The sequence below is a fragment of the Triticum urartu genome, unplaced genomic scaffold (assembly GCF_056163025.1).
Source record: "Triticum urartu cultivar PI428250 unplaced genomic scaffold, HENAU_Tu73 scaffold2, whole genome shotgun sequence".
Lineage (NCBI taxonomy): Eukaryota > Viridiplantae > Streptophyta > Magnoliopsida > Poales > Poaceae > Triticum > Triticum urartu.
Genome location: NW_028260368.1, coordinates 13,790,063 through 13,802,073, shown reverse-complemented (window position 1 = coordinate 13,802,073; position 12,011 = coordinate 13,790,063). Strand labels below are relative to the sequence as shown.

At 31.7% G+C, this 12,011-nt stretch overlaps 1 non-coding gene across 1 annotated transcript; it reads left to right on the top strand.

Moving 5' to 3' along the window:
• The first annotated feature begins 4,749 nt into the window (after positions 1-4,749).
• Positions 4,750-4,829, top strand: TRNAL-UAG (transfer RNA leucine (anticodon UAG)). Its single transcript has one exon. It is a non-coding gene; the product is annotated as a tRNA-Leu (tRNA).
• The last annotated feature ends 7,182 nt before the right edge of the window (positions 4,830-12,011 follow it).

Here is a 12,011-nt window from a genome sequence, read left to right as displayed (position 1 = left end):
TACATGAAAAAGAAAGGAGGTAGAAAAATTTTTGGATTTATGGTTAAAGAAGAAAAAGAAGAAAACAGGGGTTCTGTTGAATTTCAAGTATTCAGTTTCACCAATAAGATACGGAGACTTGCTTCACATTTGGAATTACACAAAAAAGATTTTTCATCGGAAAGAGGTCTACGAAGACTTTTGGGAAAACGTCGACGTTTGCTGGCTTATTTGGCAAAGAAAAATAGAGTACGTTATAAGAAATTAATCGGTCAGTTGAATATTCGGGAGCAGTAATTTAATCGTTCAAATTTTTTTCTTGTTTTATTATTTTTTTAGTAGTCTTATAGTAGTCTTAGATTTTTCATTTTGATGAGCCTCGCTTTGAGGAATTCATGGAATAATCCATTTTCATGGAATAATGAATTAAGGAAGAAAGGATATGAGTCTACCGCTTACAAGAAAAGATCTCATGATAGTCAATATGGGCCCTCAACACCCATCAATGCATGGTGTTCTTCGACTGATCGTTACTCTCGATGGTGAGGATGTTATTGATTGTGAACCCATATTAGGGTATTTACACAGAGGAATGGAAAAAATCGCGGAAAACCGAACTATTATACAATACTTACCTTATGTAACAAGGATATAGAGAGATTGTAGAAAGGGGATAGGATAGTTATTTTTGCAAGAGACTTGTTGTAAATTCCTTAACTTAAGAAAGAAAAAAGAATAAAAACACAGATACATAACATAAAAAAAAGAATAAATAAGACGAGATTCGACCTCCCCCTACATATTTAATTTCCTCTCCTATACAAAAACTAGCAAGACCCACTCCATTGGTAATTCCATCAATAACACCCTTATCAAAAAACTCCGTGAGTTCGGTTAACCCTCTTATACCGAGGGTAAAGACCCTAGTATAGAAAATATCTATATAACCACGATTATATGACCAACTGTATATATTTTTTTTTACTTGATCTAAAAATTCTTTTTTAGGATTTCCTTTGTAAAAAGAGTTTATTAAATCCAAATTCTGAAAAAAAGAATAAGCGGATCCATAGAAGATATATGCTATGAATAAACCAAAGATAGCTAGACTTACAGAAGAAATTGCATTAGTAATAAATTCATATGAATTTACAAAAGAATTAGAACTTTCCTGGGTAAAGTTTATTGAGGGAGTTAACCACTTTGATAATATGGTTAACTCTGCTATTCCATTACCAATTCCTCCATTATCAAAAGAGATTCCTATGAATCCAATGAACAAAGTGAAAAGTAGTAATATAAGAAGAGGAAATAACATAGTATTTCCCGTTTCATGCGGATAGGCAAAAGTTTTTTTAGCCCCAAAAGACGTAGTAAAGGATCCTATCCTATTTCTTGTATTACCTTGAATTTTTGGTATATTTTGTGAAAAAAAAGAAACTCCACTCTTCGTTGTTGATAAAACGAAATCCCTATTCACTCCTTTGGGTATCCTTTTTCCCCATAAGGATATTGAATACAAGGAACTCTCTTTAGTGCTACTGTAATTTTGAAAATGAACACGCAAATACCCATCAAATGTAAGTAAATATATCCGAAACATATAAAAGGCAGTTAATCCTGCAGTAAAGGAGGCTATTATTCCAAAAAAGGGCGAATACAACCAACTATTACTAAGGATTTCATCTTTGGACCAGAAGCAAGCAAGAGGTGGAATACCACAAAGAGAAAGTGTACCCCATAAAAAAGTAGTTCTTGTGATTGGAATGTATTTTCTTAAACCGCCCATAAGAACCATATTTTGACTTTTATCTGGTGAATATCCAACAAGAGGTTCCATTGAATGAATAACGGATCCGGATCCCAAGAACAATAAAGCTTTTGAATAAGCATGAGTGATCAAATGGAATAAAGCAGCTTGATAAGAACCTATACCTAGAGCTAACATCATATAACCCAATTGAGACATTGTAGAATAGGCTAAGCTTCTTTTAATATCTCTCTGAGCAAGAGCTAAAGTAGCTCCTAAGAATAGTGTTATTGTACCTACTAAAGAAATAAAACTCATTATCAAAGGTAAAGATATGAAAAGAGGAAGAAGTCGAGCTAGAAGAAAAATTCCCGCAGCAACCATAGTTGCTGCGTGTATAAGAGCCGAAATAGGAGTGGGCCCTTCCATAGCATCGGGTAACCATACGTGAAGAGGGAATTGTGCGGATTTCGCAACTGCACCAAGGAATAATAAAAAAGCACACAAAGTAGTAAGTAAAGAGTTAATTCCATTATTAGGAATCCAGTTATTAGCTATTTTGAACAAATCCCTAAACTCTAAACTACCTGTTATCCAAAAAAAACCTAAAATTCCTAATAATAGACCAAAATCCCCTACACGATTAGTTACAAAAGCTTTTTGACAAGCACTCGCTGCGATTGGTCGTGTAAACCAAAAGCCTATCAATAAATAAGAACACATTCCCACGAGTTCCCAAAAAAAATAAATTTGTATCAAATTGGAGCTAGTAACCAATCCCAACATGGAAGTATTGAAAAAACTTATATAAACAAAAAATCTCAAATATCCTTCATCGTGAGACATATAACCATCACTATAAATAAGAACCAGGATTCCTACAGTAGTAATTAGTATTAACATAATAGAAGTAAGTGGGTCAATCAAGTATCCAAATTCTAAAGAAAAATCATTATTGACGGTCCAAGACCATAGATATTGATAGATCGAACTTCCATTTATTTGTTGAATAGACAGTTGAACTGAGAATACCATAGCTATACTTAAGAGTAAAACACTAGGAAAAGCCCATATGCGACGAAGATTTTTTGTTGCTGTCGGAATAAGAATAAGGCCAAATCCCATTGACATAATAACTGGAAGTGGGAGAAGAGGGATTACCCATGCATATTGATATGTATGTTCCATAAGAAAAGAAATTGCAATTTTTACTTCAATTTTTACTTCAATTTTTCTATAAAATTGTTTCCGATTCACCAAACCAATTCTTATCTCTTTCTGAAAGAATAAATAAAAAGAATAAGAAAAAATACTGAAATTCTTAATTTTTCCAAAATTTATCTCATTGAAATAATTAAAAATTAAGAATGGGTTTAGTTGGTTAAATTAAAAAAGTTAATAAAATAACTAGGTAACGAAGTTATTTTATTAACTAAATAAAGATATTTATAAAAATAAAAAAAAAAAAGTGGAATCATTTTACTTTCTATTCATAATTCATTTTTATATTTCTTTAAAACAAAGATGAAACAGCTCTCTTGTTCCATAATTAACTGATTGAGTGAATTCCAATGAAAACCTATGTTTATAAGAAATTATCGAATAGTCCTTACTTCATATAGAACTAAAATTCTAATGACTATAAATTACCTAAGTTTTAGAATGTCTTGTTTAAGAGACTCAGTATTTTTTGTTTTGATTGGAATTCCTTTCCTTTATGGAATACCATTCTGAACTTAATTAACTATTTTCATTTTCCCTTCTTTTTATCCCCCCGTCTTATCTTATATGGGGGATAGGCTTCCATACCATATATCTATATATGGAGTATACTTGATATATAAATAGATATAAATAGATTTAAATGAGAAACCCTTCTATATATTCTATATTATTAAAAAAAAAGTATAAAATATATAAAGAAAAAATGTTAAAAAATTCTTGTTGTCTTATCCGCATTAGACAAAATGAAGTAAAAAATAATTCAAAATTTAAGTATCTTTCAGTATCTAAGTATAAATACTAATAAAAAGAAGAAAGAAGGATTGATTTGCAGCAATAGATGTCTTTCACATACAACTAGAAAAAAGTAATTTCCTTTTTGAATGGCAGTTCCAAAAAAACGTACTTCAATGTCAAAAAAGCGTATTCGTAAAAATATTTGGAAGAAAAAGACTTATTTTTCCATAGTACAATCTTATTCTTTAGTAAAATCAAGATCATTTTCGAGCGGTAATGAGCATCCAAAACCAAAGGGTTTTTCTGGGCAACAAACAAATAATAAGATTTTGGAATAATATGAATTGACTTATCAAAAAAGAATTCCAATTATTTAATAATTTGGATTCTTCTTTGAATGTACTTTTATGTGTCGAATTACTCGGTACAATATTCTTAGAACAAAAAACCCCTCTTATCTTATATATACAAGAAAAAAAAAGTTTTGTTTGGTATACTGTGTGCTAAGTATTCTTTTCCTATCAATGAACTTTTCATAATTTTCCTAATAGAATCCTCATATTCTATTAGGAAAATTATGAAAAGTGGAGTATTCTTACAATAGGACTTACAACTTCCACCTATCTTCTCCAAAATCATAAGGTTAGTAAATCTTATTAATAAGAGCATAAAGACTTTCATTCTAGAAATTTTTAAAAAATCCAAAAAGCCTTTTCTATTTATCCATTTTATTTTAATTTCATCATTAAATAGAAACCCTTTTGGATTTTTTTCATTGTATTGAAAGAATTTTCAAAATGTAAAGGGGAAATTAATTAGAAAAAATTAGTTCTATAATTGCAAGTTAGAAAAAAGAAGTTCCAACTCTTTCAAGCAGTGTTTGTGTTTCTATTGGGCAAAGCAAGAGTTTATTGTAAAAAAAAAAAATGGAAACGATACTACCAAACGAAGTCTATTTTAATGAAAACTCTAATGTTCCTAAATTTTATGGACTTTCCCAATATCGACGATTCCCAAGATAATAGCTATTATTCTTTTAAGTTACCTATTATTTGAAGTTAGCCGCCATGGTGAAATTGGTAGACACGCTGCTCTTAGGAAGCAGTGCTCAAGCATCTCGGTTCGAATCCGAGTGGCGGCATTCTTGAAAAAGAATACAATAGATTAGAAATCAATTCGAAATTTACAATTTTGTAATGGGACCTTCCCCTTATGCTATTTGCAACTTTAGAACATATACTAACTCATATCTCTTTCTCAACGATTTCAATTGTGATTACGATTCATTTTATAACCTTATTAGTTCGTGAACTTGGAGGATTACGCGATTCGTCAGAAAAAGGAATGATAGTTACTTTTTTCTCTATAACAGGATTCTTAGTTTCTCGTTGGGCTTCCTCGGGACATTTTCCATTAAGTAATTTATATGAGTCATTGATCTTCCTTTCATGGGCCCTGTATATTCTTCATACCATTCCTAAAATACAGAACTCTAAAAATGATTTAAGCACAATAACTACGCCAAGTACTATTTTAACGCAAGGCTTTGCCACATCGGGTCTTTTAACTGAAATGCATCAATCCACGATACTAGTACCTGCTCTACAATCTCAGTGGTTAATGATGCATGTCAGTATGATGTTATTAAGCTATGCAACTCTTTTGTGCGGATCCTTATTATCTGCCGCTATTCTAATCATTAGATTTCGAAATAATTTCCATTTCTTTTCTAAAAAGAAAAAAAATGTTTTAAATAAAACATTTTTCTTTAGTGATATTAAATATTTTTATGCAAAAAGAAGTGCTTTAAAAAGAACCTCTGTCCCTTCATTTCCAAATTATTACAAATATCAATTAACGGAGCGTTTGGATTCTTGGAGTTATCGTGTCATTAGCCTAGGATTTACCCTTTTAACCGTAGGTATTCTTTGTGGAGCAGTATGGGCTAATGAGGCCTGGGGATCCTATTGGAATTGGGATCCTAAGGAAACTTGGGCATTTATTACTTGGACCATATTCGCAATTTATTTACATAGTAGAACAAATCCAAATTGGAAGGGTACGAATTCTGCACTTATAGCTTTGATAGGATTTCTTATAATTTGGATTTGTTATTTTGGTATAAATCTATTAGGAATAGGCTTACATAGTTATGGTTCGTTTACATTAACACCTAAATGATTACATAAAATAAAACCTTCATGAAATGAAGGTTTTTACTTTTATGTTTTATTTGAGAACCCCTTGAACGCCTTATCAAAGGGTTCTCAAAAATTCGAGATAGATCTAATTATACTTTTTTACTTATTTCTGCATTATATACTTTTTTACTTATTTCTGCATTAATAGAGCAGACGAGTAAAAAAAAGCAAACCTATTTAGGATAATAATTGGATAAGAGAGCCTCTACCCTGTCAACGGATAGGGAGAGAACAAAATCTGGATAAATACCAATTCCTATTACTGGTAAAAAGATACAGATTAAAATAAAGAGTTCTCGTGGTCCAGAATCCACAAAATTTGCGTTTGGAACATTAAATAGCTTGTATCCATAGAACATCTGGCGTAACATAGATAATAAATAAATAGGAGTTAATATCATTCCAATTGCCATTACAAAAGTAATTAGTGTTTTTGGCATTAACAGAAATTTTGGACTAGTAATTAGTCCAAAAAATACTACTAATTCTGCGACAAAACCACTCATTCCTGGTAAGGCAAGAGAAGCCATTGAAAAGCTACTAAACATGGTAAAAATTTTAGGCATTGGGATAGATATTCCCCCCAGTTCTTCGAGATAAACAAGACGCATTCTATCAGAAGCGGTTCCTGCCAAGAAAAAAAGTGTAGCACCAATAAATCCATGGGATAATATTTGTAAAATAGCTCCATTGAGTCCAATGTTGGTTATGGAACCAATTCCTATAATTATGAAACCCATGTGAGATACAGAGGAATAAGCTATTCTTTTTTTGAAATTTCGTTGACCAAGAGAAGTTGAAGCTGCATAGATTATTTGGATCGCTCCTATTATTACTAACCAGGGCGAAAATAGATAATGAGCATGAGGTAACAATTCCATGTTGATCCGAATCAATCCATATGCTCCCATCTTTAATAATATTCCCGCTAAAAGCATACATGTACTATAATGTGCTTCCCCATGGGTATCTGGTAACCACGTATGTAGGGGTATAATCGGCAATTTGACAGCATAAGCAATAAGGAAGCCAAAATATAAAAGTATTTCCAAGGTTGCAGGGTATGATTGATTAATTAATCTTTCCAAATCTAATCCTGGTTCGTTGGAACCATATAAGCCCATACCCAGAACTCCGATTAAGAAAAAAATGGAACCGCCTGCAGTATACAAAATAAACTTTGTAGCTGAATATAGACGCCTCTTCCCCCCCCACATGGATAAAAGTAAGTAAACAGGAATTAATTCTAACTCCCACATGATAAAAAAAAGTAAAAGGTCTCGCGAAGAAAATAATCCTATTTGACCACTATACATTGCGAGCATCAGGAAATAGAATAATCGCGAATTCCGTGTAATTGGCCAAGCTGCTAAAGTAGCTAAAGTAGTGATAAATCCTGTCAATAAAATAGATCCTAATGAAAGTCCATCGATTCCCAATCTCCAGTGGAAATCGAAGACATCTATCCATTTATAATCCTCCTTTAATTGGATTAAGGGATCCTCCAGTTGGAAATGATAACAGAACGCATAAGTCATTAGAAGGAATTCTAATAAACAAATAGATATAGTATACCACCTAACGACTTTGTTTCCCTTATGAGGTAAAAAGAAAATTAATGAACCTGCAAATATCGGCAAAACAACAAGTATTGTTAACCAAGGAAAATAACTCATGATAAAGTGATAAAGACAAGATACGTTTTGACCAGAAAAGCCCGTGCTCGATTATTTCGAGCACAGGCTTCTTCGGTAAAGAGGAATCAGACGATTCGAGTGAAGTTTTTTGTAACGTATCAATAAGATAGAGCCATGCTACGTGTTGTTTCAGGCCCTAAATAAACGCGGACACTTAAAAAATCTGTCGGGCAGGCAGATTCACATCTCTTACAACCCACACAATCTTCGGTTCTCGGCGCGGAAGCAATTTGCTTGGCTTTACATCCATCCCAGGGTATCATTTCTAATACATCTGTTGGACAAGCTCGTACACATTGAGTGCATCCTATACATGTATCGTAAATTTTTACGGAATGTGACATTGGATCTATAAATTTTTCTTTTCAACATAAAATTTTTCGATCTGGTAAAAATGAAATTAGTACTATAATGAGTCATATGTATTGTAGACACCAGACGAAGCAATGGTTTATCCAAACTTCAAAAAAAAAAATCTATTTTTTAATCTGTTTGTGAGAAAGCGTGAAGAGAGCCAAGAGACTTTAATTTTGGATTTCAACAATAAATAAGAAATAAGAAAGAATTTTACGAATTGTACAGACGAATTCGAATTAGCCAATAAATTGGCTATCGTCTTTTCAATATAAATTATTGCAATATTCAAATTGCAATATCAATGAATTACAAATACAAAAATTCATTTAAGTGAAAAAGAATACTATGCAATAATCTACTAAAAAAAATGGATATTCTCAAATAATACTAAGAAAATAGTATTGATTTCTATTTATTTTAATATGTGCGCCTTTGTTTAGAGGATTCTATGTCTAATTATTCAAAAGTCTAATTATTCAATAAATTAGATTGATTGATACGAGTGGATTTCCTATTACGATGGATGGAAGAAAGAATGGATAGTCCAATAGCGGCTTCAGCAGCTGCAAGGGCTATAACAAAAATTGCGAAAATATCTCCTTTTAATTGGCGACTATCAAATAGATCAGAAAATGTTACGAGATTTAGATTAATTGAATTCAGTATAAGTTCAAGACATATTAGAGCTCTAACCATGTTTCGGCTTGTGATCAATCCATAGATACCAATCGAAAATAAATAGACACTCAAAAAAAGTACATGCTCAAACATCATTAACTAACTCCTTATCAATCTCGATTCATTTCAATATGAGGGCAAGAATTGAACCGATTCAATTAATTACAATAGAACAATTACACAACAAAAGAAAAAAAAAAAAAAAAAAAAAGGAGGTATTTGTTGGCAGTAGATGGATTTTACTAAATCAAAATTGTGATTCTTTAGTTATTTATTTTAGATTTGCAATTCTTATAATTTGTACTTTTTCTAAGTTTTCTTATTGCCGAGCCATAGTAATTGCACCTATTAAAGAAACTAGAAGAATTATGGAAATGAGTTCAAACGGAAGATAAAAATCGGTTGCTAAATGAATTCCAATTTGTTGAACATTATTTATGAGACCCTGTTCTACTATTTGGTTTGATCTTGTAGTCCAAAGAATTCCATACCACGACGTATCTGGGATAGTAGTCATTAGTGAAAAAACAATAGTTATACAAACGAGTGAAGTGAACCCATCTCCAATAGTCCAATAATTCTTATCTTTAGACCATTCTGAGCCATTTACGAACATTACAGCGAATATGATCAAGACATTTATGGCTCCCACATAAATAAGAAGTTGTGCGACAGCTACAAAGTAGGAATTTAATAAAAAATAGAATAAGGATATACAAACAAGAACTAATCCCAGCGAAAAGGCAGAATAAATGGGGTTGGTAAGTAATACTACTCCTAGACCCCCTAGTAGAAGAACAAATCCCCCAAATAGCATAAGAATCTCATGTATTGGTCCAGGTAAATCCATTATGGATAAAAAGAAATTAATAGTATAAAATTTTTCATGAACTGACTAAAACTAAAGGATTCAAGGAAGGAAAAAAGGATTAGGGTATTTTTTTGTGTATAAACTTATAGTTATAAATTATATTATATCACGAAAATCTAGTCTGATTTAAAATAAGAAATAATTTCCAATAAGCAGTAGTTTTTCGTTTTTCTTTATAGTTTAATTTTAAAGTTTAATAAAGAATTATTAGATTTTTATAACAGAAAGACAAAATCAAAGTTTAGTAATCAGTAATCGTTCTTGAATTCGAAGATTTTTCTTTGTTTATTTTACTTTCAGACGAATTCCTAATTGTTTGAATTGTGTAATCTCCCATTATGGAGATTGGTAACCGACTTAAAGCAATTTGATTGTAATTCAATTCATGACGATCATAGGTAGAAAGTTCATATTCTTCAGTCATTGATAAACAGCTTGTTGGACAGTACTCAACACAATTGCCACAAAATATACAAACTCCGAAATCAATACTATAATTAAGCAATTGTTTTCTTTTAATATCCTTTTCAAATCTCCAATCCACAACGGGTAAATCTATCGGACATACGCGAACACATACTTCACAAGCAATACATTTATCAAATTCAAAGTGGATTCGCCCTCGGAAACGCTCTGGTGTAATTGATTTTTCATAAGGGTAGTGAATCGTTATAGGTAAACGATTTGTGTGGGATAAGGTAGTTATGAAACTTTGACCTATGTACCTTGTAGCACGTATTGTTTGTTGACCATAACTCATGAACCCAGTTACCATAGGGAACATATTCATTCTAAATATCTATGAAAAAGATATGTTTCTTTCTCTTGTTTGAGAGAGCTTTTGTGTTGAAAATATTCTTACTATTATTGTATTATCTTATTTATAGTGAAACAAGTTGAGAAGAGGTTGTTAATAAGAGATTGCCCAGGGAAATAGGTAAAAGAAATTTCCATCCAAGATTTAATAACTGATCCATTCTCATCCTCGGTAAAGTCCATCTTATTGTGATAGAAATGAAGAGAAATAAATAAGCTTTAGTTAATGTAATAAATATACCCATTGTCATTTCCAAAATTCCAACTGCTTTATTCATTTGGAAAAAATCAAAAAAGGATATATAGGGAATAGATAAATTCCACCCGCCCAAGTAGAGAACTGTTACAAATAAAGAAGAAACTAATAAATTTAGGTAAGAAACAAGATAAAATAAACCATATTTGATACCGGAATATTCAGTTTGGTAACCTGCTACTAATTCTTCCTCCGCTTCTGGTAAATCAAAGGGTAATCTTTCACATTCTGCCAAAGAAGAAATTAAAAAAACCAGAAAACCTATAGGCTGACGCCAAATATTCCATCCAAAAAAACCGTATTTTGACTGTGCTTCAACTATATCAACTGTACTTGAACTGTTAGATAATCATAGTCGGTGATAACATCACAGTTCCCACCGCTATTTCAAAACCGTACATGAAACCTTAGCTTCATACGGCTTCTCTATGATCAGAAAAAGGAAAGGACTGTTTTGTTCCTAGCCCCGGGGGCGTAGATAGAATTAGATAAAATAAAATAGATTTGAAAGTCCTAAATTAGACCAAAGGAATTCCGTCTGCTAGAATAAGAAAAAGCGCTTCCGAATTGATCTCATCCTTTATAATATAATGAAAATTTTTCTTTGTTCAGTAATAACTTAATCTTGGAATAAAACACTTGTTACTTGTTATAGGAATTCAATTAATAAATGGAAAGAGTTGGGTATTAGTTCATGAGCAATTCTGCATGAATATGGATAGAGGAAGGAAATAATGAAAATTTTTTCTAGTGCACTCCATATCTTTTTTACTATTCTTCTTTCCCCAGGGAGGGGGTATTTAAAAAGAAAAAATGGATAAAGGGTTAATTCGTTCTTGATAGCCATTTCCTTAACAAGTGAATGGGAACATACTCTGGATCGGAATCCGAAGAAAGTACTACTTGATAATTTCTACAAATTGCAAGTCCTTATTATGATTCCTTTTATGGGCAAAAATCTCTAATGTTTTAGATTTTCCATTACTAATCCTTTATGTACTTTAGTGTTCCTAACCCTTCACTAACTTTTGGTGGATTCTTCTTATGGATTATTAAGTTATAGTAATAACTAGGAGTATTCTAGTAATGGAATTCCATATCGTGAATCCTTTATTCTTGGCCGCTTCAAGATATGATGACTAATTAAAAAATATCAACCTTGGGATAAAGAGTTTACACTGCTTATGTTTACTTCCACTTTTTTCTTGTACGTAGGAAATGAGATTTTTTCTTTTTACTACAAATTTATAAGCTGTTTTGTTTCACTCATATAGCTATCTAGTTTAACTTACCAACCCAAATACTAAATAAGAAAAGGAATATAAATAGTTAATGGATTTTATAGGAAAAAGATCTATTTTAACGAATCACACGTAGAGATATTGCTAGCACACAAAAAGTTAATGGTATTTCATAACTAATGGATTGAGCAGCAGCTCGTAGACCG